Source organism: Rhincodon typus, chromosome 4 (assembly GCF_021869965.1).
Source record: "Rhincodon typus isolate 14 chromosome 4, sRhiTyp1.1, whole genome shotgun sequence".
Taxonomy (NCBI): domain Eukaryota; kingdom Metazoa; phylum Chordata; class Chondrichthyes; order Orectolobiformes; family Rhincodontidae; genus Rhincodon; species Rhincodon typus.
Window position 1 is genome coordinate 22,642,429 of NC_063335.1, and position 26,077 is coordinate 22,668,505.

A 26,077-nucleotide genomic window follows, 5' to 3' on the forward strand; every position below is an offset into this window, starting at 1 on the left:
CATGGAGCATCTGCGCTCCATACGCTACAAACAACAACACCTTCTGGTTGCCAACCATTGTAACTCCCCTCTCACTCCCTGGGTGACATGTCCATCCTGGGCCTCCTCCAGTGTCACAATGACATCACCCACAAACTGGAGAAGCAACACCTCATATTCCACCTCAGGAGCCTACAGCCCAATGGCCTCAACATAGAATTCACCAGTTTTAAAATTTCCCCACCCCCGGCCTCATCCCATGTGCAACCCTTCCCCTCATCCTTGCCTCCTTGACCTGACACAACCTGTCCATCTTCTCTCCTACCTATCCGCCCTACCCTTCCCACTAACCAATCCCTACTACCCTCTAAATGCATCCACCTATCACCATCCCACCTACCTTCCCCCAGCCTCTTCCCTCCTCCCTCTATTTATTTTCCAGCTCACCTTCGCCCTCCCCAGTTCTGATGAAGAGTATTTAAGAGTCCAGCATATAGTTCTAAGTCCAGAAACATATGTAAATCAGACCAGGAAAGAATATCAAATTTAATTTGGTAAAGGACATGAGTCAACCATGTTCAACATTCATCACGTGTAGCCATCAGTCTGCCGACTGTGACACTGACCACTTTCTGCTGTATAGTAAAGTCAGACTTCAGCTGAGGAAAGTAAAACAGGTCTGTGTCTTTGTGCCAGCTCTTCTTGGTATTCTTTTGCACCATGCTGCAGTCATATGCTTTTGACAACTCAGGTGGCTTTGCCTACCTGCATCTCAGAGCTGACAGCAAGCTGTTCAACTTGGCAAGACTGCGTGGCAAGACCAAAATATATAATGTTTTAGTCTGGATTTGATCCTTGCTGATAATGCCACGCTGACATCTCATACTTGCAACTTCTTAGCTTATAATAGCTTGTGGTGTCCTGGCAAATCATATAACTAGAGTTGTAGATAGGACTTTTAACTAATTAGTGAGGAGAGAGAGAGTTCAATTGAATGGAAGTTTGAAAAAAAAAATTAAAAGGGAACAAGAGAACAGGTGTGCAGGGCAGTTTAGAACTATTAAGAAATTATTAATCTCACAGTAAGAATTTTAGTTCTAAAGTTCCAGACCAAAAGTGTTTGGTTAAAACCCTGAAGGGATTAGTTGAATCTGAAAAATTCTAAGCTCAGTTGTGTAAAGACTCAAGGAAGAGGCAATCAGATTGTTAAGACTAGAAAACTTAAACCATAGTTAAGTCAAATCCTACGTGCAACAGAGAAGGGAATTCTCTCTGATGTCTGAATTATGTAATGAGGTGTTATGATGAATGGAATTATAATTTATCAGGTGTTTCAAAATCTTTAAACTTGCGTGATTTGTAAACAGTTTATTTTCTTCTATTTTATTGTCTAACTTGTGTAATAAGCTTCCATTTTATTGCCAAAACAAGCATTAACGCTTATGCTTCAGTAAAAGACCACCCTGTTAAAACCATAAAAACCAAAATATGAAGAAGCCAAATATGAACTGGCTATCAAGCCAGATTTCAGTCTGTGATTTGAATTATCCAATAATAACTTGAACTTGGATCATAACGAAACCTCCATCAGTTCATAAAGGGAGAAAGGATATGTTATCTTGTTTCCAACAGTGAAAATGATCAAATCAATGTAGGCCAGACCAGACTCTTCGGATAAATTTTCTCATTAAACTATATAAGACCTGATACTACCAAAATAGAAGTGGTCCACAAGATTCCTCTGCCATAAGACAAGGATAATCTGCAAAGGTCTCTTGGTTTATTCAACACTTTTATTCCCATATTTTCTGAATTTTATAACCAAAGTTTATCTTATTTTAAATTTGTTTGCAGATGTGGGTGTCACTGGCTAGACTAACATGTTTCCCATCTCTAATTACCCAGAGGGTAGTCGAAAGCCAAACACATTGCTGTGGACCTGGAGTCACATATAGCCCAGACCAGGTAAGGACAGCAGATTTATTTTCCTGAATGGCATTCATGAATTAGAGGGGATATTTATAATGATCAATAGTAGTAGTCATGTGGATACCATTGAACTTCATCTTTATTCTGGATTGTTATCAAATTCAAATCTCACAAGCTGCCACAGTGGGATTCAAACACATATCCCCTGAATGCTAGCTTAGGGTTCAGGATCACCAGTCCACTGATATTACAGCTATGACACTGCCTTCCCTGAAGTCTGTCCTTTTCAAAATCTTCTCTGCAAAGACATGCCATATATATGGCAGGAAAACCACCAGGATATCTTCAATCTATCAAAAATGTTCATCATCCAGCAAAGTGTACTTCAATGTTATGGCCCCACCAACCTTCCACTTTGGAAGTAGATGTGTCCCAGAAAGGCCTCAGAACATGTCTATTAGGAGATAATAAACCTTCTACTTTTAGTTCTAAAGTTATTACAACAACTCAGGCAAATATCTCAAACTTTGAAAGAGCAATTCTTTTCTAGTTTGCAGAATACAACAGTTACACATTAACCTTTTCTAGCAGTCATTTCATTGTTCATCCTGACTATGAATCATTGGAATGTATATTTCGAGGTGAAATGGAAATGTTAGAACAGGAACAAAATAAAGTATTGAAATGGCAAGTAGCTGGAAGGTCAGGGCCAGTCCTTCAGACAGAATGGAGGTTTTCCACGAAGCAGTCACCAAGTCTGCGCTTGGACTTGCCAATATAGAAACAATGGCATTTTCAGCAGCAAATGCAATATACCACATTGAAAGAAATACAAGTGAATCGTTGCTTCACCTTGAAAGTATCTTTGGGGCTTTGGAGACTGAGAAGGGAGGAGGTAAAGGGACAAGTGTTATATTTTCTCTGCTTGCATGGGAAGGTCTGATGAGAGATGAAGAGTTGTTGGGAGTGTCAAAATATTGGACTAGGGTGAAACAGAGGGAACTGTCCTGACAGAATGCTAAAAGCAGAGATAAAGAAATATTCTGTTTGGAGGTGGCAAGCATCTCAAGGTGGCAAAAATGGCAGAGGATAATCCTTTGAATCTGGACATGAATTGGGTGGAAAATGAGAACAAGAGAACCCTAAATCATTCAAATAAAAACAAAATACTATGTATGTTGGAAATCTGAAACAAAAACAAAAAGTGCAGGAGAAACTCCTACCATCATTCTCAGAGAAAGGGCAAGAGGTGCATTGGAAGTCTAGGTAGCATAACTACACCAAGACTCCCCACCATAACTGTGGTTGACAGGGAGTTCTGTCATATTCAGTGGGATAGGAAATGGGAAGCTTCATAACATGTCATGGGAAGTCTTCAGAAGGAGGACATCATTTAGCAGATCACGTCATTTAGCTTGCAATGGGAAGCTGGCAGCTTGCCTATCTCCAGGTGGGTGGTTGTGCCACTTAAGCTGCAAAATAAAGGTAATTTTCTGTCTCCACATATAGCTTATGCACATTGGGAGAGCATGAGCAGAAATGGTGGGAAAGAATATTGGCTTGAAAAATCATCATTTGGAATCTCTATGGGTGGAGATAAGAAATGCCAAGAGGTAGTAAACATTTTTACATGATGGTTACAGGTCCGCAAACAATACTCAAGATGTTAGGGAAGGCATTTAACAAGAAATCAGAGATGCATGCAGTAAGTGTACAACTCTAATCATGGATGACTTTAAATTGCATATAGATAGGAAAAAACAAACTAGCAAAGATAGAGATAGTAAGAACTGCTGATGCTGGAGTCAGAGATAACACAGTGTGGAGCTGGAGGAGCACAGCAGGCCAGGCAGCAATCGAGGAGGAGGAAAGCTGACGTTTCAGGTCAGGGCCCTTCTTCAGAAATATTTATAACTCGCAAAGATATTTTGGAGGAGGATTTCCTGGAGTGTGTATGTGATGTCTTATTTTTTTGACCATATGTTGAGGAACCAAACAAAGGACAGACTATTCTAGACCAGGTACTGAGCAATGACGAAGAATTAATTAACAATTTTGTTGTATGGAGCCTTGAGGAAAAGTGACCATAAAATAATAGGATTTGTCACTAAGACAGAAAGTGAAATAATCAGATCTAAAACTCGTGTCCTGGATCTAAAGAAAGACAACTATGACAATTTGAGGCAGAAACTTGCCAGGGGGAATTGACCACCATTACTAAAGGTGTTGATAGCTGATAGGCAATGGTCCATATTTAAAGAACATGTGCAAGAATTTCAACAAATGTTCATTCCTGCCTTGCACAAAAATAAAACTGAAAAGGTGCCTCAATTGTAGCTTACAAAAGAAATTAAGGATAGTATTACATCCAAAGTGGAGACATATAAAATTTCCTGAAAAAGCAGCAAGCCTGAGTATTGGGAGCATTTAAGAATTCTTCTATTGTGGGCAAAATTTTCATCAAAGGGGGAAATGGAGCATCGGAGTAACATCACATGGAACATAGAAACTGATTGTAAACATTTCTGTGAATATGTGAAGAGAAAAAGATTTGTAATGTCAAATGTAGCTCTTTTACAGTCAGAAGCCAGGGAAATTATAATGAACAAAGAAATTATATACTTTGGTTCTGTCTTTACAAAGGAGGACACAAAAATGCTCGCAGAAATGGTAGGAAACCAAGGGTCTAGTGAGATGGTGAAATAGAAGAAAATCAGTATTAGTAAAATAAAATGGTGCTAGGGAAATTATTGGGGCTAAATGCTGACAAATCACATATGAGAGTATTAAAGGAAGTGGCTCTGGAAATGTTGGATATATTGCTTGACATTTTCAGAATTCTATAGAACGTAAAGCATTTCTTACAGATTAGAGGCTGGCAAATGTAACACCACTGTTTAAAAAGGGAGAAAGAGAATAAAAGAATTTCAAACCAGTTAGCCTAATGACAGCAGTGGAGAAAATGCAAGAGTCTATGACAAAATACATGATAACAGAACATTTGGAAAGCATGAACAGAATTGGCCAAAGCCAATATGGATTTATGAAAGTTAAGTCACGTTTAATAAGTCAACTGGAAATATTTGAAGATGTAACAGGTAGAACAGATAAGAGAGAACTAATAGACCTGGTGGATCTGGACCTTTAAAAGGCAAATTATAAAATCCCTTATAAGAGGTTAGTTTACATATGAGTAATGTATTGACATGGATCATGAATTGGTTAACAGTCAGGAAACAGACAGTGAGAATAAATGGATCTTTTGCCAGGTCAGTGACTTAGTGGGATACTGCAGGGATCAGTTCTTTAGTCCCAACCATTCACTATGTGTGTCATTTATAGACACACAAGCATATTACATAGATGGCCTGGATGAAGAATCTATATGTAACATTCCCAAATTTGCTGATGTAGGATTAACTAAGCTGGATGGAATTGAGTTATGAAAAGATACAAGGTCTCTTCAACGTGTTCTAGACAAGTTGAGTAAGTGTACAAATATAAGGAAGATGCAATAAAACATGACTAAATGTGAATGTGAACGCTGTGGTGCGAAAAACAGAAAGGAAGAATATTATTTAAATGGTGATATATTCGGAAGTACGAAGTGATCCAGGTATTGTAGTAGCATAGCAATCAATGAAAGCAGACAGGCAGAAACAGTGAGCAATTAGGGAGATGAATAGTACATTGGCCTTCATTGCAAGAGGATTTGAGTTCATAAGTTGAGATGTCTTACTGCAGACTTAGTGACGTCACACCTGCACTATTGTATGCAGTTTTCATCTCCCTACCTAGTAAAGCTCATATTTGCTGTTGAGGAAGTGTAGCAGATATTTACTAGGATGATACTGGCAATCGAAAGACTGTCCATTAATTGGCTCGACTGAGCTAGTATCACTGGATCTTAGACAGGGAATCTGATTGAAGCATATAAAACTCTAAAAAGGCTGGTCAGCCTAGTTGTAGGGACAATGTTTTCCCTTGTTGTGGAGTCAAGAACTGAGGACACTGTCTCAGGATATAGGGTAGGCCGTATAGGACTGAAATGAAGAAAAGCATCTTCAATCAGATGTTGGTCAACCTGCAGAATTCTCTACCTCAGAAAGCTGTGGAGGGCAGGTTACTAAATATATTCAAGAACGAGATAGATACATTTTTAGAATTTGAAGGCATCAAGAGATATGGGGAGAAAATGTGAATGTGGCATTGAGATAGAAGATCTGCTGTGATCATTTTAAATAGTGGAGCAGGCTTGAAGAGCTGTGTAGCATAGTCCTGCCCCTAGTTACAACATTTCTATGTTTCTAGCGACATCAATTTTCAATAATTGAGCTATCAGAGCATAATCTTAATATGCCAATTGTTAAAAATAATTAAATTTTCCCAAATCTTTACACAAATTAATATTCAGCTGATAGATTGGCACTTTTCAATTTCAGCATAATTTCCCTTATCTGAACTATTTTCACAGTGAGCTGTGTATAACTTGCATTGATATAGCATTTTTTATTCAGAAAAGCTTTCCAGGGTTCACTTGAGACGCTCAATTCAAAAATGGATGCTGAACCTAGAGGAGGAACCAAATGGATGCTGCACCAAACATTGAACTACGCAACAGGATACAAAAGGGTTTACACTAGTGTGGAGGGAGGCAGGAACCAGAGTGGTAAGTTAGTTACTAAAATGACCGAGGAGGAGTGAAAGACTAAGAACAGTAAGATTAAGAGGGAGTACAGACAATGAAAGGTTGATAAGCACGGCAGTACTGGCAGTTTACAGTGTATTTGTTTAAATGCAATGGGTATTACAGGCAAGGCAAATGAACTTTGAGCTTGAATTAATATATGGAATAGTGATATTGTGGCTATTACAGAGGCTTGATTGAGTGAGGGACATGATTGGCAGCTTAACAGTTTGATATTTAGATGTTTCAGGCAAGATAGAGAAGGATGTAAAAGAGATGGGGGAGCTGCATTACTGATGAGAGAGAGTATCACAGCTGTACTGAGGCAGGATATCTTGGAGGGCTCATTCAGCAAGGCCATATGGCTGGAGCTCAGGAATAGGAAGGGTGTAATCACTTTGATGGGCTTGTACCACAGGTCTCCCAAAAGCCAGCAGGAGATAGACGAACAGATATGCAGACAGATTATGGAAAAAATGTACAAACAACAAGGTTGTTGTGATGTGTGATTTTAACTTCCCCTATACTTTCTGGGAGTGGCTTAGTTCCGGGGGATTGGATGGGGGGAGTTTGTTTGGTGTATCCAGGATTGCTTTTGGAAACAATATGTAAACAGTCAAATGAGGGAAGGACCATATCAAACCTGGTATTGGGGAATGAACTCAGCCAGGTGATTGAAGTTTCAGTGGTGAGGGGGTGGGGGCGTTGTAGTTAGGGAATAGCGATCATAATTTTGTAAGTTTTAAGTTACTTATGGATAAGGATAAGGATATGGGTGGCATGGTGGCTGAGTCATTAACACTGCTGTCTCATGGTACCAGGGACCCAGATTCAATTCCACTCTTGGGCGACTGTCTGTGCGGCGTTTGCACATTCTCCCATGTCTATGTGGATTTCCTTTGGATTTTCCGGTTTCCTCCCACAGTCCAAAGATGTGCAAGTTAGATGAATGGGCCACGGGAAATGCAGGGCTATAGAGTGGGTGTGGGGAGCAATTTGAGTAGGCTGCTCTTCGCAAGGTTGGTATGGACTTGATGGACTGAATGGCCTGCTTTTACACAGTAGGGGTTCTATGATTCTAGTCACTGGGTGAAATTATTAAATTGGGGAAAGGCTAACTACCACAATATTAAGCAGGACCCGGGGAATGGGGTGCAGCTGTTTGAAGGTAAATCCACATCTGGAACTTGAGAATCTTTTAAAGGCCAGTAGATTAGAGTGTAGGACCAGCATGTTCCTGTGAAAATGAAGGATACAGATAACAAGATTTGGAACATTAGAAGATAAGAGAAATTCAGAGCTTAGTCAAAAAGCAAAAGGAGGTATATGTAAGGTTTCGGAAATTGAAGACAGACAGAGCTCTCAAAGAATACAAAGATAGCAGGAAAGAACTCAAACAAGGAATTAGGAGAGCTAAAATGGGCCATGATATGTGTTTGGCAAACAGGATTAAGGAAAGTCCCAAGGTGTTTTAAACATATATGAAGACCAAGAGTGTTGCTCGAAAAGGGTAAGTCCTCACAAGGACAAAGGGGGGAATTTATAAAATTTTGCAATACAGAGGGAGGCCATTTGATCCATCATGTCTGTACCAGCTCCCAAAAGAGCTATCCAGCTAGTCCCATTCTCCAGCCCTAAATCCGTAGCCCTCAAACTTCATCCCTTTCAAATATATATCCAGCTCTCTTTTGAAATTTCCTATTGAATCTGCTTCCACCATTTTCCCAGGCAGTGCATTCCAAATCCAAACAACTCTAAAGACCTTTGTCCTCATCTCACTCTGAGCTCTCTTGCAGACAATCCTGAAATTGTGACCTCTAGTTACGACATACTAACCAGTCGAAACAGAATATCCTTCTTTACCCTGTCAAAATTGTTCATAATGTTGAACACTTCAATAGAGTCACCTCTTAGTCTTCTCTGCTCCAAGGAGAACAAAGCCCAATCTCTCAAATCTTTCCTAAATCACAAACTGATAGACTTCAGCAAACCAAAAATGTTGAGAAATATTGGGCTAAGGGGAGTATATAGTGTCTGGTTACAGATGACCTATAATTGGTTCAAGGAGCTAAGTGGGCTATTCAAGTTCCTATGTTGGACACTGTGATAAAATGACTAAATGGATAATATATAATGCCTAGAGGAACAGTTTCTGGGTAATGCTGGATTTTAGTGTGGCTGAAATGACTCAGTATAATATATTTATAGGACAGAACAGGGAGTATGAACTTTTTTGGATACTGAGAGCTTATTTTAAAGAGGAGAGTAGTGTTGTTGAACAGACAGCTCTCGGGGTTCAGGTACATATTTCTTGAAAATTGTGTCACAGGTACACAAGGTCATTAAGAAGGCATTTAGCATGCTTGCCCTCATTTCTCGGACCATGGAGTCAGAGGAAATGGGCAAGTTCCTTAACAAATACTTTGCATGGGAATTCACAAAGGAGAAGGACATGGTGGATGGTGAGTCTTAGGAGGGATATGTTGATATTCCAGGACATGTCAATACAAAAAAGGAGGAGGTGTTGGGTATTTTGTATTAAGATAGGCAAGTCTCCAGGAACCAATGAGAACCATCCTAGAATGCTGAGGGTGGCAGGTGAGGAAATTACTGGGGCCTTGTACTGAATGTTTGTATTGACTTTAGTCACAGGAGAGATCTCAGAGGATCGGAGAATAGCCAATGTTGTTTATCTGTTTTAATTCGGGATAATTTGGGAAATTATAGGCCAGTGAGCCTTATATCAATAGTAAGGAAACTATTGAAGAAGATTCTTGGGGATAAGATTTACTCACATTTGGGTGAACATAGACTTATTAGTGATAGGCAGTATGGATTCATGTGGGGAAGGTGGTGTCTCACAAATTTACTTGAGCTTTTTTGAAGAAGTGACAAAGATGATTAATGAGGGCAGTGTGGTTATCTATATGGGCTTCAGCAAGGCCTTTGTTCCTCATGGCAGGCTGATGCAAAAGGTGAAGTAATATAGGATCCACAGTGAGCTGGAAAATTTGGTACAGAACTAGCTTAGTCGTAGAAGACAGACAGTACGAGTGGAAGAGTGTGTTTCTGACTGGAGATAGTGTTATAAAGTCATAGAACTGTACAGCATGTAAACAGATCCTTTAATCCAACTCGTCCATGCTGCCCATATATCTTAAAATAACCTAGTCTCACTTTTTTGTTTATTTATTCATTTTTGTGGGATGTGGACATTGCTGACTAGCCAGCATTTATTGCCCATCCCCAGTTGCCCTCAAGAAGGTGGTGCTGAGCTGCCTTCTTGAACCGCTGCAGTCCACCTGCTGTAGCTTGATCCACAGTGCCATTGGGGAAGCATTGAGTATTCTTGAATGAAGACCATCTTGCCTCCTCCAACATGGTAAGTCCTTTTACTGGATTTATGCTACAGGTTCCTGAAGTGAGCATTAATTGCCCACTAAGGGCCATAATTGAGGGTCGCGCTGGAAAACAATTGTTTTATTCACAGGATAAGGGCGTGGCTGGCTAGGCCATGATGTGGGGGTGCCAGTGCTGAACTGGGTGGACAAGGTCAGAAATCACATGACACCTGGTTATAGTCCAACAGATTTATTCAAAAACACAAGCTTTCGGAGCCTCAACCCATCTTCAGGTGTTATTGAGAGAGTTAGTATCAGACACAGAATGTATAAGTAAAAGATCAAAGGCTCACACCATTGATGAGGATGTACTAAACAAACCTAAGATGCTGTTAAATCTTTAATCAGTTAAAAAGGTTTTAATTGATTTATATATATATATGTGTAAATCCCCAAGTTCCTTTCAAGTCATGGTCTTGAGAGAACAAAGGTTTAAGGTTTTATCAGTGTAGAGGAGAGGTGACATTTTAGGCCGGACAATGCATGTTAAGTATGAGGCCTTGTTTAGAATCTGTTTGTGTTTTAGTTTGGAGTCAGACTGGTTTTATTTCTAAAACAGGAATTTATAAAAATGCCATGTTGACTGTCTGTCTATAAATTGTGGGCTTTTTGAACAAAATAAAATGTGTCTGCAAATATAAATTCACCCCATAGATTCATGTGTGTGCGTGTGCATGAGTGTCTGTGTGTGTGTGTGAGAGTCTATAGTGTGGTGGGGTCACCTGTAGAGAGACATGAACCCAAGATCCCGGTTGATGCTGTCCTCATAGGGACTGAACTTGGCTATCAGCCTCCTCGGTGACTCTGCATTGTTGTGTATCCTGAAGTCTAACTTGGAGAGCGTTTATCCTAATTGTCCAGAGGGCAGTTCAGAGTCAACCACATTGCTGTGGATCTAGAGTCACATGCAGTCCAGACCAGGTAAGGATGGCAGTTTCTTTCCCTAAAGGACATTAGTGAACCAGATGGGCTTTTCTAACAGCTAACAATGGTGCCCTGGTCATAATCAGACTCTTAATTCCAGAGCTTTATTGAATTCAAATTCCACCATTTGCCGTGGCAGGATTTGAACCCAAGCCCCCAGAGTTTGGGTTTTTTGGATTAATCGTCCAGCGATCATACCACTAGGCCATTGCCTCCCCCTTATAGGCCTTCCCACCATAGATTCTATGAAAGTGGAGACCAAAAGCTCCACCGAAGTATATATTCCCTTCCATGTCAGACCTGGTAATGTACAAGGCACATGATTTCACCCCTTGCTCCAGGCAAGGCCTGTACAATGTCTTGTATAAGGATGCTATGAGAAAGATCTACTTTGAATTTCAGAATGGCAATTAGGTGTGGCTCAGCGCATATCATTTTCAACTCTGTACCAGCAGGTTGTGGATTCAAGGCCCGTTTCAGAAAACAATCAAGATCAATGCAATCCTGGGAGAGTTGCATTATGGGAGATGCCATCTGTTGGATGAAACATTAAATCAAGACACGATCGGGTGGATGAGAATGTTTCCAAGACACTATTTTGACAAAGGATAGGGAAGTTATCCCTCATGTCTTGAACAATACCAGTCCCTCAATCAACATCATAAAAACAAATGACCTCATTACTGTTTCTGTGATTTTGATACATGCAAATAGGCTGCAACATTTCCTCGATTACAACAGCAACTGCACTTTAAAAGTATTTCATAGATTGAAAAGCTTTTTGCAATGCCTAGTTGTCAGAAAAGCCTTGATATAAATGCGAGTCTTTCTTCAGCTGAAATCATGCCAGAAGCTGGAGGCCCAAACCTTTGCCAAAGTTGGGCATTACTCTTCATCATTATGCCTTTGGTGAGTTACAGACCTGGAGCAGACATCAGAAACAGCTTGTCAATTTTAGCAGGGTTTGATTCAATTAATTTCAGGTTGGTTTCATTGACTGAAGAAACTGTTACTCTGTGGCAAAGAAGAGCCAATTGGAAAGCTGCTTGATTTCAGGTGAAACCTCCCCTCTTTGAAATAAGCTGCAAGTTTAGATTGTGGATCTAAACACTAATCAAACACGCAGATTTTCCTGAACATAGGTTAACATGCTCCATAAGATTATGATGGAATTATGAATAGGAACAACTATTTGGACGGGCATATTTATCACTTTTATTTGCATTCCATTCCGATGAACACAAACTGCAGATCTGATGCTAAAACCAAAATTCCAGATTTAATTGCTTGCTCATCCTTTGTATTCAACACATGAGCATTTGACATGACCATGTGACATGATCATTTCAAAAATTGGGTTCTATCAGAGCAGGTTAATTCTAATAGAGAACTCATTATCTTCTTAATTAAAAATTTCTCAAACATGTATAATAGTAGTGATAAACCGAGCGATTCTCCAATGACCTTGGCAAAAATGACCCCCATTTGCTGAATAAAAGACTGCTGTGTCTATCGAACATGAAGTTACCATTTAAAAGTGCAGTCATCAAGAACATTTTTTGACAAATCTTTTCTAGGAGGGGAAAAGACCATAGGAACTCTGTGCCATTTTTGTCATAACATCGTGAGATACCGGTTGCACAAAGAACTAAGCTTCCAGGAAAATTGCAGGTGTAATTATCCATTCATTGAATCTCCAATTATATATCTATTATGTATTAATATGTAGGGCACGTGTTTCATTGAAAACTCATTACAAGTATCTGTAGTTGTTCTTCCTTTGGCACTGTGATGGATATTTTCAACGTTCGAAGCGCATTCATCACAATTGCCTCTGTTACACACAATAGCTGCTATTGGTTAGGGATTACCATGTTTCCATAATTCATCTACAATGTTCTCTGAAAGAGTTTTAGCTGCCATTTCTTTTTCCAGCCTTTTAAAATTTCCAGTGAGCTCGTAATTTAGCTGCTTCAACAGAGTTAACAACGGAACGGGGTGTGAATTGTGAATCCAACTTGACATCCCAAGTGATAAGAAAGCATACTTAGGTTGAAGTACAGGCATAAATATTTCAACAAAATAATGAATTCAAAAACTGCAAGCAAAAACAAAAAAAAAAAATTGCCTGTTGTGGCACTGCTTGTGGCTGTAAAAGTTTTTGCTCTATCTCCATGTTTCTCGTACCTCACTGGCCACAATCTGTGTAGCCCATGAGTTGTTCTGCTGGGACAAGGATGTATAAAGGTTCATTCATTCTGTGTTCAACCAAAGTAACTGATAGGATGTTGTGGTCCCAGATTTGGGCAACAGGTAGTTGTGTTACTGATTTAGGAACTGTGTATACTAATAACCCAGGCTGACATCAAATGACCAGCAACCATGAGGAGTACAGTACCACAAACAGTAGCAGCAAGTTATGCTCTGTAACTGCAAGTTATACATTTTTCTGTTAAGTAGTTTGAGTTTCTTTAGTAAATTGAACTTCAGCCATTTAGCAAACAAGGATGAGAGTGGTAATCCTGTGTTAAATATCAAATACAAGAATACGACATGGTGATCAGCAATGATTCTTCTTAAAATAATGCAAAAGCAGTAATGTGAATGGAAAAACTGCAGGGAAAAAAATCAGTAAAAAAACAAGGAATCAGTGCAAAAGTTGCATTTACACCAGGTCTTTGGGGGAAAATAAACAATGCACAAAGGGTACTGGCTGAACAATGAATACTTAGTTTGTGAGCTGGCCAGTTTAGAGATACATGTGGGTGACATGTCAGCTCTGAACTGGGCTATAGAAGTTGCAGACCCATTGTAACAAACCCTGGTGTCATTTCCATACGAAAAGAATGGAGAAATAAATGATTGAGCTGCAGCTAAAAATGGCACGGGGAAGAATTTAAAAATAAACAAAGGGGGCACAGTAGCTGCATAGCTGAATTTTCACATGGGATAACTTTACAGTCTTGCTGCAATAAATCAAACACATATCAATTTGCAGGGTGCAGAAGGAAAACAACTACCATATTTCCTAGAATGAAATGGGAGATATACCTTCTGAATTTTAAGTTTTTAAGTGAAAGATGTAGGTATTTTTTTTAGATTTAACCATTTCAGAACCTGACAAGCAAATCATGAAAATAAAGATTTTGGAAATGAGGGATTTCACAGAGCTAACACCCCAAGCCTGTCTGAAGAAGTCCAGAGAGATCCTGCTAAGTTGTGGGAAATGCTGGAGGATCAACTCTGAGTTAAAGTGAACTTTATAATTCACCATTTAGAGATGTTATCTTACAGCAAACAGCGAAAAGAATCAATTGATCAGTTTGTCAGTCAGTACTGTGACAAAGGTAAGTACTGAGCTAGCTGAGTGGATAATTGAGTTGGTTATAGAATAAGTGCCCATTGAAGCTTTCAAAAAGACCTCTTGGAGAAAATAAAAGGGTCCTGACATTAATGCACTTCTTAAAGATGGCAGAAAATACAAAGCCATTGTGGTAAGAACACATCTGCAAGCATGACTGATGAAATTACCAGTATTAACAAGGTCACCAGGATCCAGAAAGCAAACAAGCTCTGAACAGCTTTTCACACCTACTGTGCAGTTGTCCTGCACTCCAGGATCTTTGCAAGTCTTACGAGGCAAAATGGCAATGGGCTTGCCAATGTGAGAAACCTGGTTCCAAAGAGGCGACAATAGAATACAAACAAACAAATACATGTGCAGCATCTTGGCAGCAATGACAGGGTGCCATTGATGCCAACTCGTGCATGAACATAGCAGTAAGACTTACAGTTGGAGATTCAGTGTGAAGGCAGCTTCAAGCGATAGCAAACAGGTTTCCGCTTTGTGAATTTGATATAATATGAGGATAAATTCAAAATGTTAGACACTTTGGACACTCGTAACATCATATGGCTGAAGAAAATTGGTAAAGATGTGCTCAAAACCAAAGTTGAAACAGGAGATGGTGATAACACCCTTCCAGCCAGTATCCTGAAGGATATTGACCTGTATCATTGGAAGTCAGTGATGCAAACTATGAAGACAAAATTAGCTGTTTACAATGGATCACCTATTATTTGTGTTGCTACATGGAAAATGAAATGTAACTATAGCAATTCTGCATGGAAACTGCAAATATTCTACCTAATGGATATAAACGGAGTCATAGAGTCAAAGAGGTGTATAGTACGGAAACAGATCTTTCCGCCCAACTCATCTATGCCAACTAGATATCCTAAATTAATCTAGTCCCATTTGCCAGCATTTGGCCCATACCCCTCTATACCCTTTTTATTCATGTACCTATCCAAGTGCCTTTTAAATGTTGTAATTGTACCAGCCTCCACCACTTGGCAGCTCATTCTATTCATGCACCACCCTCTTTTCTCTCTTACCTTAAACCTATGCCCTCTAGTTCTGGACTCCCCTACCCTGGGAAAAAGACCTTAACTATTTACGCAATCCATGCCCCTCATGATTTTATAAACTTCTTTAAGGTCACCCCCTCAGTCTCCAACGCTCCAAGAAAAATAGCCCCAGCCTATTCAGCGTCTCCCTATCGCTGAAGTCCTCCAACCCCAGAAGCATCTTTGTCAATCTTTGCTGTACATTATCAAGTTTAACAACATTTTTCCTTTAGCAGGGAGACCAGAAGTGAACTACCACCTAGTGGCTGAGGGGAATCAATGTAAATTCATACATGATACCAAGATAGGAAGGTATGTTGTGAAGAAGATGTAGGAAGTTGCAGACAAGTATGGTAGGTAGAGTGAGTAGGCAAAAATCTTGCACATATAAAAGGTGGAAAAATGTGAAGTTTGTGTGAAGTTGGCAGGGGAACTGTAAAAGCAAAGTACTATTTAAATAGAGAAGGAATATGAAATTCCAAAGTGCAGAGAGATTTATGTCTCCTAGTGCATGAGTCACACAAATTAGCAAATGGGAATGATATGTAACCAAGAAGGCCAATGGGATGCTAACCTTTATTAGAATAAGAATTGAAGCTAAGTATAAGAGAGTTATGTATTAGTTATACTGGATAAGGTGAGACCCCATCTTGATTAGTTTGTGTAGTTTTGGTCTCCTTATTTAATGGCGAATGTAAATGTGTTGAATGTGATTCAAAGGAGGTTTTATTAAATTGATACCTGGAATGAACAGGCCGTGTTATGAGGATCAATTGGACAGGTTGGACTTGTTTTTGCTGGAGTTTGGAAAAGTCAGTGGCAATTTGACTGAAGTTTATAAGATCTTACATGGTCTTGTTAAGGTGGATTTGGAAAATATGTTTCCTTTTGTAGGTCAGTGCAGAACTGGGGAGTACTGTTTTACAATTAGGTGTTGCCCATTCACAACAGAGATCTGGTGGAGGCAGGGTTATTGAATACTTTGAAGACAGAGGTGGATAGATTATTTTCTTTATTCACATATGATATGGGCATCACTGATTGGGCCAGCATTGATTGCTTATCCCTAGGTGCCATTGGGAATGTGGTGGTGAGCTGCCTTCTTAAATTGCTGCAGTCCCTTTGCCATAGGTAGACCAAGGTCCACAAGACTATTAGATAGGGAGCACCAAGATTTTGACCCAATGATACTGAGGGAACAGTTATACATTTCTAAGTCTGGATAGTGGGTGATGCAGAAGGGAACTTGCAGGAGGTTGTGTTTCCATGTACCTATTGCCCTTGTCTTCCTAGATGATAATGATCATAGGATTGGAAGGTGCTGTCTGAGGAGCTTTGTTGAATTTTTATGTTGCGTCATGCAGATGGTACTCACTGCTGCTACTGATGTCAGTAGTGGAGGAATGGATGTTTGTGGATGTGGTGCCAATTAAGCAGACTGCTTTGACCTGGATGATGAGTGTTATTGAAGCTGCAGTCACCCAGCCAAATTGGAAGTATTCAAACAAATTCCCAGCACGTGTCTTGTAGATTGTAGACTGGCCTTTGGAAGTCAGGAGGTGAGTTACTCGCTGCAGGATTCCTAGCTTTTCATCGCACTTATAGCCACAGTATTTCTATGATGAGTCCAGTTGAGTTTCTAGTCAGTATTAAACCCCAGGATGTTGAATGTGGGGTTTCAGTGATGATGGTGTCATTGAATGCCTAGGTGTGATGGTTAGATCCTCTCTTGTTGAAGATGGTCATTTCCTGGCATTTCTGTTGAGTGAACATTACTTGCTATTTGTCAGCCCAAACCTTGATATTGTCCAGATCTTCTTGCACTTCAGCCAGTTATTTCACTATTTGACCAGTTGTGAACATTGTGCATTCTTCAGTGAACATCCCCACTTTCTACATTATGATAGGGATAGGTCATTTTAGAAGCTGAAGATGGTTGGGCCAAGGACATTACATTAAGGAACTCCTGTGGCAATGACCTGGAGTTGAGATGACTAAACTCCAACAAACACAACCATTTTCCTTTGTGCAAGGAATAACTCTAACCAATGAAGAGTTTTCCCCCTGATTCCTATTGATGCCAGTTTTACTAAAGCTCCTTGATGTTCAATCAAATGTGGCCTGAATGTCAAGGGTAATCAGCCTCACCTCATCTCACCTGAGGACAGTTAAGAATCAAACATATTGCTGTAGGTCTGGAGTCACATGTAGGCCACACCAAGTAAGGACAGCAGTTTCCTTCCCTAAAGGGCATTAAATATCAAAATGGGTTTTTCCCTAATCAATTGTCAATGGTTTCATTGTCATCATTAGACTCCTAATTCCATATATTTATTGAATTCAAATTCTACCATCTGACATGACGGGATACAAACCCACGTCTCCAGAACATTACCTAGGTTTCTGGATGACTAATGTAGTGGTAATACCACTTGGTCATCACCTCACCTCCTCTCTAGGAGAGGACAAAATAGATCATCCACTTAGCACTTCTGGCTGATGATTGTTGCGAATGCTCCAGCCTTATCTTTTGCCCCAATGTGCTGATGTGCTTGTTCGGCAAAGGAATCAAGTGTTTACTGAGGGTAGGTGGCAATGTGGACCAAAACAGAAATAGATCTCATTGAGTAGCAGAGCAGGCTGAATGGTCTATTCAGCTCCTATTTCATATGTGCATGTGTTACTATGAATCCCAGATTCACAGGGCCTAAATTCTTGTTCTAATGGTGGAGAAACGGATGTCAACTCATGTAACTGAGCAGTATTCCAACCGTGGATTGAACATACATAAACTTGTACTGGGATAATGAAGGTGTAGAATTTTGTGACAAGAACCAACACTTTAACAACTTGCAAGTGACCAACACACACACACACACACAAGTCAAGGACAACCAAATGGGTGGTTCATGTTCCTGGAAGATAATAAGATCAAAAGATTTGGAAGAATTATCAAACAATTTGTAAGATATACAGATTCTTAGACTCTTCCACGTAAACAGTTTTCTAACTGAAGAAGCGTAACTGGACCCAAATCGTTAACTCTACTTTCTCTCCACAGATGCTGCCTGACTTGTTGAGTTTATCCAGCAATTTACATTTTCAAGGCAACTACACAATGTCAACTTATTTGTACTCATGGTGCATGTAATTTTCTATATTACTGCCTTAGAGCAGAGTATGCTAAACAGGTTGGTCACGACCAGCAGCAAGGAGAGCTAAAGCAGTAGAACATCTGACTAATGGTTTGTACCAAGTTGTATAGTAACTGTAAGATATCAGTTCATCTATTAAGTAAACCTGTTTCAGATTAAGTAATTTGAAACCTGTACTACTTGCTAATTCAGAATGAGGTGGTAAATTCTGCGTGAAGCAAAATAGCACAAGAATACAATACAGAAGAATAGGTGGCATCTTGATTGTTACTCAAGCTACAAAATGAAGGCTGTGGGAACTGTATTTAAAGGACCGGACACCACAATTCAACATAAGGTGACCTTTTTTTAGAAATCTTTCCGTTGAAAAGTGATTGGGAGTACTCTGGAGTGCTTTTAGAGATGTTTTAGTGAGTTTCGTGAATTGGCGTGTCCCCACAAGAAGAGAGGATTAGGTGATCTGTCTACACAAAACCCACAACAGGCCATTGGTGCTGGGGACAGTAGTATGTGAATATAACCAGCCACTTCGAGGAGCTTGGGATGGATATGAACACAAAGCAATTTCACACTATTAACTATAAGCTATGTACAGAAGATGGGCAGAGCAAAGTTCTTCTCGTGCCTTCTTCCAGTTTTATGTGAAGCAACACTGTCATGACACATCTCTTCAAGCACATGCTCACTAGCCATTCTTTCGGTATTTGTAGAGTTTAATCCAAATTTGGATCCTGAGAACCAATGGAAATGGAGTAGAGACCAAGTTTCATGGCCTCAAAGCTGTACTGTGCCACCTTCCAACATGCAACAGAGCTCGTTCATGCTCTTTGACAGTGACAGGACATAGTTTTGGCCAAGCTTTTCAGTGAGATAGCCATCAGTACTTTGCTGCATGGTGTTCATCAAGGTCTTCATCTGAGTCCTCTTCAACTACAGCAGTACTTGTCTGCTACCCTGCCCTCCAGATTTTGAACAATCAGCTATCTTTTACTGCTGGCCCGATTATAGAGTCATAGAATCATACAGCACAGAAACAGGCCCTTCAGCCCACCATGTCTGCAATATAACTTACTTTTCTTTATTTCTCTACTCTGTAGCTAAGTATTGTACCTAGGCACTCTATACCTAGGATGGCACCATGTGCTGGTGACATTGTTACACTATAACTAATCTTGTAACTGAAGAAGTTGTACCTACATACCTTTGCATCTAAGATGGCGCTGTAAGTGGTGACGTATAAACTTTCCACTGTTCTTATTTGAGTACACATGACAATAATGCTAATTCATTCATTCATTCACTCTGTCTATGCTGACCAAACAAACATGAAACTATACTAATCCCATTTACCTTCACTTGGTCCATTGCCTGGTATTTTAAGTGCTCATCCAGATGTTTCTTAAATGTTACGAGAGTACCTGTCTCCACCACCTTCTCAGGCAGCATGTTCCATATTCCTACCGTCCTCTTGGTGAAAATATATTTGTGCAGTTCCCCTCTAAATTACTTATTTCTCACTTTAAATTTACACTGTTTAGTCTTAGATGTGTGCCAGACAGTAAAGGGCTACCATTTCTATGCCTCTCATAATTTTGTGCACTTCAAAGAGAGAATCTCTGAGCCTTGAATGCCCGACGGAAAAGAAACACAGTGTTACCCCATAACTGTGATTTTCCATCTCAGACAACATCCTGATGAATCTCCTCTGCACTCTCCCCAGTGCAATCACATACTTCAGATAGTGTGGTGACTAGAACAGCATATAGTGTTCCATCTGTGACCAAATCAATATTTTATAAAGTTATAACAAGACTTCCTTGCTCCTATAATCAACACGATGGTTAATGAAGGCAAACATCCTGTATACCTTCTTCACCAGTCTGTCTACCTGTGCTGACACCTTTGGAAATCTATGGACTTGTACACCAAGGTCACTTTGTACCTCAGTACTCCCTAGGGACCTACCATTCATTGTGTATATCCTTCCCTTATTGGATGTCCCAAAATGCATCAGCTCGCACTTATCAGGATTAAATTCCATCTGTCATTGCTCTGCCCAATTTACCAGCTGTTCAGTATCAGTCTTTAGCCTGAGAGTATCCTGCTCACTATCAACAACACCACCAATTTTCATGTCATCTGCAAACTTACTAATTATAGTTTCTGCTTTCATACCCAAGTTGTTGATGTGAATAACAAACAATAATGGTTCCAGTAATAATCCCTGTGGTACATTGCTGGTCACAGGCTTCCAATCACAAAAACAATCCTCTGCCATCACCCTTTGCCTCCTATTTGTAAACCAATTTTCGATCCAGTTTGCCATCTTGCCTTGGATCTAAAGGGCTCTTACCTTTTGGACTAGCCTTCCATGTGTGACATCTTCAAAAGTCATGCTGAACTCCATGTAAACTACATCAACTGCACTACCCTAACCAATATGTTTTGTCAGCTTTTCAAAAAAAAAACTAAATTAGGTAAATACTGACCATGTTTCTAATTAACAAGGAATTACTATCTATCACAAATAAATCAGTTCCAAACACAGGCAGACAAAATATGAAGTATCAACTTATAACTCTAGCTCTTCTTAAACCCAAACACTTGCAGATTGACATACGAACAAAAGTCATAGTTATTACAAATGGAGAGAAAAATTAGGGAAACACAGTTCAGTAGCACCAGTCCATAGGATTCATTGAGTTCTGAGGAAGGGTCACTGGACCCGAAACATTAACTCTGTTTTTTCCTTCACAGATACTGCCAGACCTGCCGAGCTTTTCCAGCAGCTTTGTTTTTGTTCCGGATTCATTGAGGTGTCCTTTTGCTTCTGCTAAAGGACAAAAGACCTCTTCTTTCCAAGTCCTATCAGTTCTTTACTTCAGACACAGCTCAGTTGGCAGACTAATTGTTTAGTTTGTTTTGAGGTTAAAGGCAGCACCTTATAAGCAAATAAGAAGTGAGATTAGCTGGTTATCTGCTAATTCTTCTTTATTTCTCTGCAAAAAGAGAGAAATCCTGTCATTTCAGAGGTTTTCTGCTCCTGTATTGTTCACACAGTCTGTCCACCTACTCAGGAACCAATCAGAGAGTTGTCATGCTGAGCATTCCAGACCCACATAACATATCCTGTTTGAAAAAAAAATCAATCAACAGGCTGTCTCTCGGCAAAACTGCATGTAATACTCTCACAAGGTGCCAATGAGTCTAGCAATGCTCCCGTTCAGCTCCAACAAAACAACAGTGTAAATACAACTCATAATGAGTTTTGGTAAGTCTTTCTTTTAAGACTGCAACAACCTCTTCCTCATTTCCTTGGTTTAAAGCAGTATCCCTTTCCCATTTTTGTCCACATTGAAATGAAAATGAAATAAAAAAGATGTGGTCTTTATAACCTGCACAGTAATCTTTATGATTCATGTGCCAGGATACTCAAATTTCTCTGTACTTCAGAGTTCTGCAATCTCTCTTAGTTTAACTAATTGACTAAATACCCAGAAATTCCAATCAGAGTCAGGAACTCTATGATCAGCCAAAACAGTATGCTCATTCATTTGAATGATTTCTTTCCTGAGAGCCAATTATGAGACCTGGAGACCTATCCAAGAATGCTTGCAGCCAGCAGTGGAGAAGATCATTGTTGAAAACATACCCCCTTTTGTAGCAGTCAGCATGCTGTATTCTGTCATTTAAAATTCCAGCAGTCCAGTCAACATTTTGGATAGCTACAGTGAAACTGTCATTGAGTCAGAGTTCTAGAGATGTACAGCATGGAAACAGACCCCCAGTCCAAATCGTCCATGCCAACCAGCTATTCTACATTAATCTAGTCCTATTTACCAGCATTTGGCCCATATTCTTCTAAACCCTTCCTATTCATATACCCATCCAGCTATCTTTTAAGTGTTGTAATTGTACCAGCCTCCACCACCTCCTGTGGTCGTTCATTCCGTATCCACGCCACCCTCTGTGTGAAAAAGTTGCCCCTTAGGTTCCTTTTAAAACTTTTCTGTCTCACCTTAAACCTATGCCCTCCAGTTTTGGACTCCCATACTGTGGGAAAAAGACCCTGACTATTTACCCTATTCATGCCTCTCATGATTTTATAAATTTCTATAATGTCACCCCTCAGCCTCCAATGCTCCAAGGAAAATAGTCCCAGTCTATCCAGCCTTTCCTTATAACTCAAACTCTCCAACCCTAGCAACATTCTCATAAATCTTTTCTAAACCCTTTCAGGCTTAACATTCTTTCTTTAGCAGGGGCACCAGAATTGAATGCTGTATTTCAAAAGTGGCCTAACCAATGTCCTGTACAGCAGCAACATGATTCCTATACTCAATTCCTATAATTCCTAATTCCTATACTCAATACATTAACTAATAAAAGCGAGTGTACCAAATGCCTTTCTCACTATCTTATCCACCTGGGACTCCACTTTCAAGGAACTGTGAATTTGCACCCCAACGTCTGTTTGTTTAGCAGCACTCCCCAGGAACTTACCATTAAGCGTATAAGTCCTGCCTTGATTTTCCCTCCCAAAATTCAACACCTCACATTTAGCTAAACTGAACTCCATCTGCCACTCCTTGGTCAAATTGGCATATCAGATCAAGGTCCCATTGTACTCTGAGGTAATCTTCTTTGCTGTCCACTACGCCACCAATTTTGGTGTCATCTGCAAACTTACTAACCATACCTCGTATAGTCATATCCAAATCATTTATATAAATGACAAAAAGCAGTGGGGTCCGAGCACCAATCCTTGCAACATACCTCTCATCACGTGTCTCCTGTACAAAAAACAACCCTTCACCACTATCCTCTCTCTCCAACCTTCAAGCCAATTTAGTATCCAGTGGATGCATATGTATGGAAGAACATTGAAAGACAGTATAAAAGAGGAGGTAATGTTTTAAAGGGGCTGCAGGAACAGAAAGACCCAGGGCTATATGTGCACAAATCATTGAAGTTGGCAGGACAAGTGGAGAGAGCAGTAAATAAACCATTCAAAGCCTTCAGTAAACTGCCCACTTCCCACCATTATCAGTTCAGAATTCAGCCAGTGTCCACAGTCTGACCACTCTCTATTTTCCCATTTCCGTGTCCACTGTTACTCTTTTATCTTTACTGTATACTGATGTTGGCTGAATAAATCAAAGTGCAAAATGAAAATGTTATTTTTCCCTCATCTCATGCCTTCGAGTTCATTGCTACAATTTTGTTAAAGCCTCTTGCTAAAGTGAGGGTTAATATGGCCCATGATGGGGTCTACCTTAATGTTTTTCATATAGCATTTCTCACTGATCTTTTCTATAAGTTTGGGGTGCTCATTGACCCTTACTCCTGCATCTTTTAAGAGGCTTTTTAACCTGTAGGATCGTCAAACAGCTCATGAAAATTTCAAATCAATTAGCCATTTTTCTCTTAAATCCCTGATGCAAATAATAACTCCATAAGACCATAAGACATAGGAGCAGAAATTAGGCCATTCAGCCCATCGAGTCTGCTCTGCCATTCAATCATGGCTGATGAGTTCCTCAACCCCATTCTCCCGCTTTCTCCCCGTAACCCTTGATCCCCTTGACAATCAAGAACCTATCTATCTCAGTCTTAAATATAACCTTAATATAACTCCTCATAGGTGGCCTGCTCGACAGCAATATATTCTACTTGGTATTACGTCTGATTTAATGGTTTACCCCTGCTGTTTTACAGGGAATCATCATCTTTTAATACCAGGAGCACATAAATATTTGACACCTTAGACAAAAAAAAAATTAAAGGCAAGCACTGAGTTAGGAATCTCCAAATTGATTTTTTTGCAATCTTGAACATTGCCTGTTGAAGTCTATTACATATCCTTTTACGGAATACCTGTCTGGTTTTCTAAATTTACCAAAATATGACCATGTCCCATATGCATTTAACCAGTCAGCTTTCTTGTAAAGTTTATCCATTGATATTAATTGATTATTCAAACTTTTTGAACTTTTCTTGATTCTTGAACTTTTAAATTTGAGGTAACACTGATTCTGCTTCACGTTGGAAATGACAGTGCCATTGCCATAACTTGTTTCCCTTTAGGGTGAAGATATAACCCATGTCCATGTATACTTTATTCTTTTATTGCTTATTACATTCTGAATATTCTGAACATATTTAGATACTGAACATTGGTGGGAAATCATACCCTGGCACTTTGTACTTTGTTTCAGCCATTCTTCTGAAAATGATCTCAATTTATAATCTTCTGTCTTGGTTTCCAATCTTCACCTTTAGGCAACTATCCTCTGCTACCAATGTGAAATTAGATCCCAGTCGGTCAGACAGTAAGATAGAAACCAAGAGGCTTTTCTTTGTTGCTAGAGTTTATTACTTACTCAGTCTTACAGCTCTTTCCCCACATTTGTCCCACCTGTTTTCCTTGATAGTGACCCAGTCAATTAATTAGCCAAATTACCTGCTTCATTGCATGCTATATTGAGAGTTGGGTACAAGGGTCTGCTGGTGCCGCACTTGGATACAGGACGTCCCAGAATTGCAGACTGTCTGGAGATTAATCTGAACGTCCAACAGTTTCATGAATCCCACTAAACTGTGGGCCCACTCGTTGTCCAATCTGAGACTTCACTCCAGGATAGCTGATGGTAATAGAAGGTAGGTTTATCTGAGGGGAAACGATTAGAAGTCTCTAGCAGCACCTGAAGTCTCAAGGTGCCCACTCACAAAGTCAGATTGATGCTGCTGAATTGCAGGGAATTAATGTCTCCATATGCCTTTTTAAATACAGCACTGGGCCATCAAACCTGAAATGGGTTTATTGACTTCTTGTACAGCCATGCTATCTGATTGTCATTACAACATATTTCCAGACAGCATCTCCGACAGTGTAGCACTCCCTGAATACTGCACTGGGGGTGTCAGCTAAAATAAATTCTTTACTCATGTCCCAGAGTGTGACTCCCACAACAAACACCATATTTTATATAAATTAAGGTATAGACAATTAGATTTAAGAATACCTGGATGACTCAATGGGTATTTGAGTAAAAACCGAAAGAACTGTAGACGCTATAAGTCTGAAACGAAAATAGAAATTGCTGGGAAAGCTCAGGGGTCTCTGCAGCATCTGTGGAGAGAAATCAGAGTTAATGTTTTGGGTCGAGTGACCCTTCCACAGAACACTCAGTCCTGTTCTGAGGAAGAGTCACTCAACCTGAAACATTAACTCTGATTTCTCTCCACAGATGCTGAAGAGACCCGCTGAGCTTTTCCAGCAATTTCTATTTTCGTTTCATATATTTGGGTAATTTGCATCTTCGTTGTTTCAATGAATGCAAAAAGCTTAATTACATAGAGACACAATGTCTGTATCTTCATCCAAGTGTGAATTTTTTGTTGTGTGTTTGTTTTTACCTGAAGTAGGTGCCTATCTTATGAAGAAGTCTTCCATTTGAAAATTCACAGAATTCAAATTGCAAGTGTTGCAAAATAAATAATGCCTTTAGATCGTACTGGGATTTATACTGTCTGAGTCTTCACCGCAGAGCCATAGTTATCTTTTGCATCAACCAATCAGGTATTGTGAG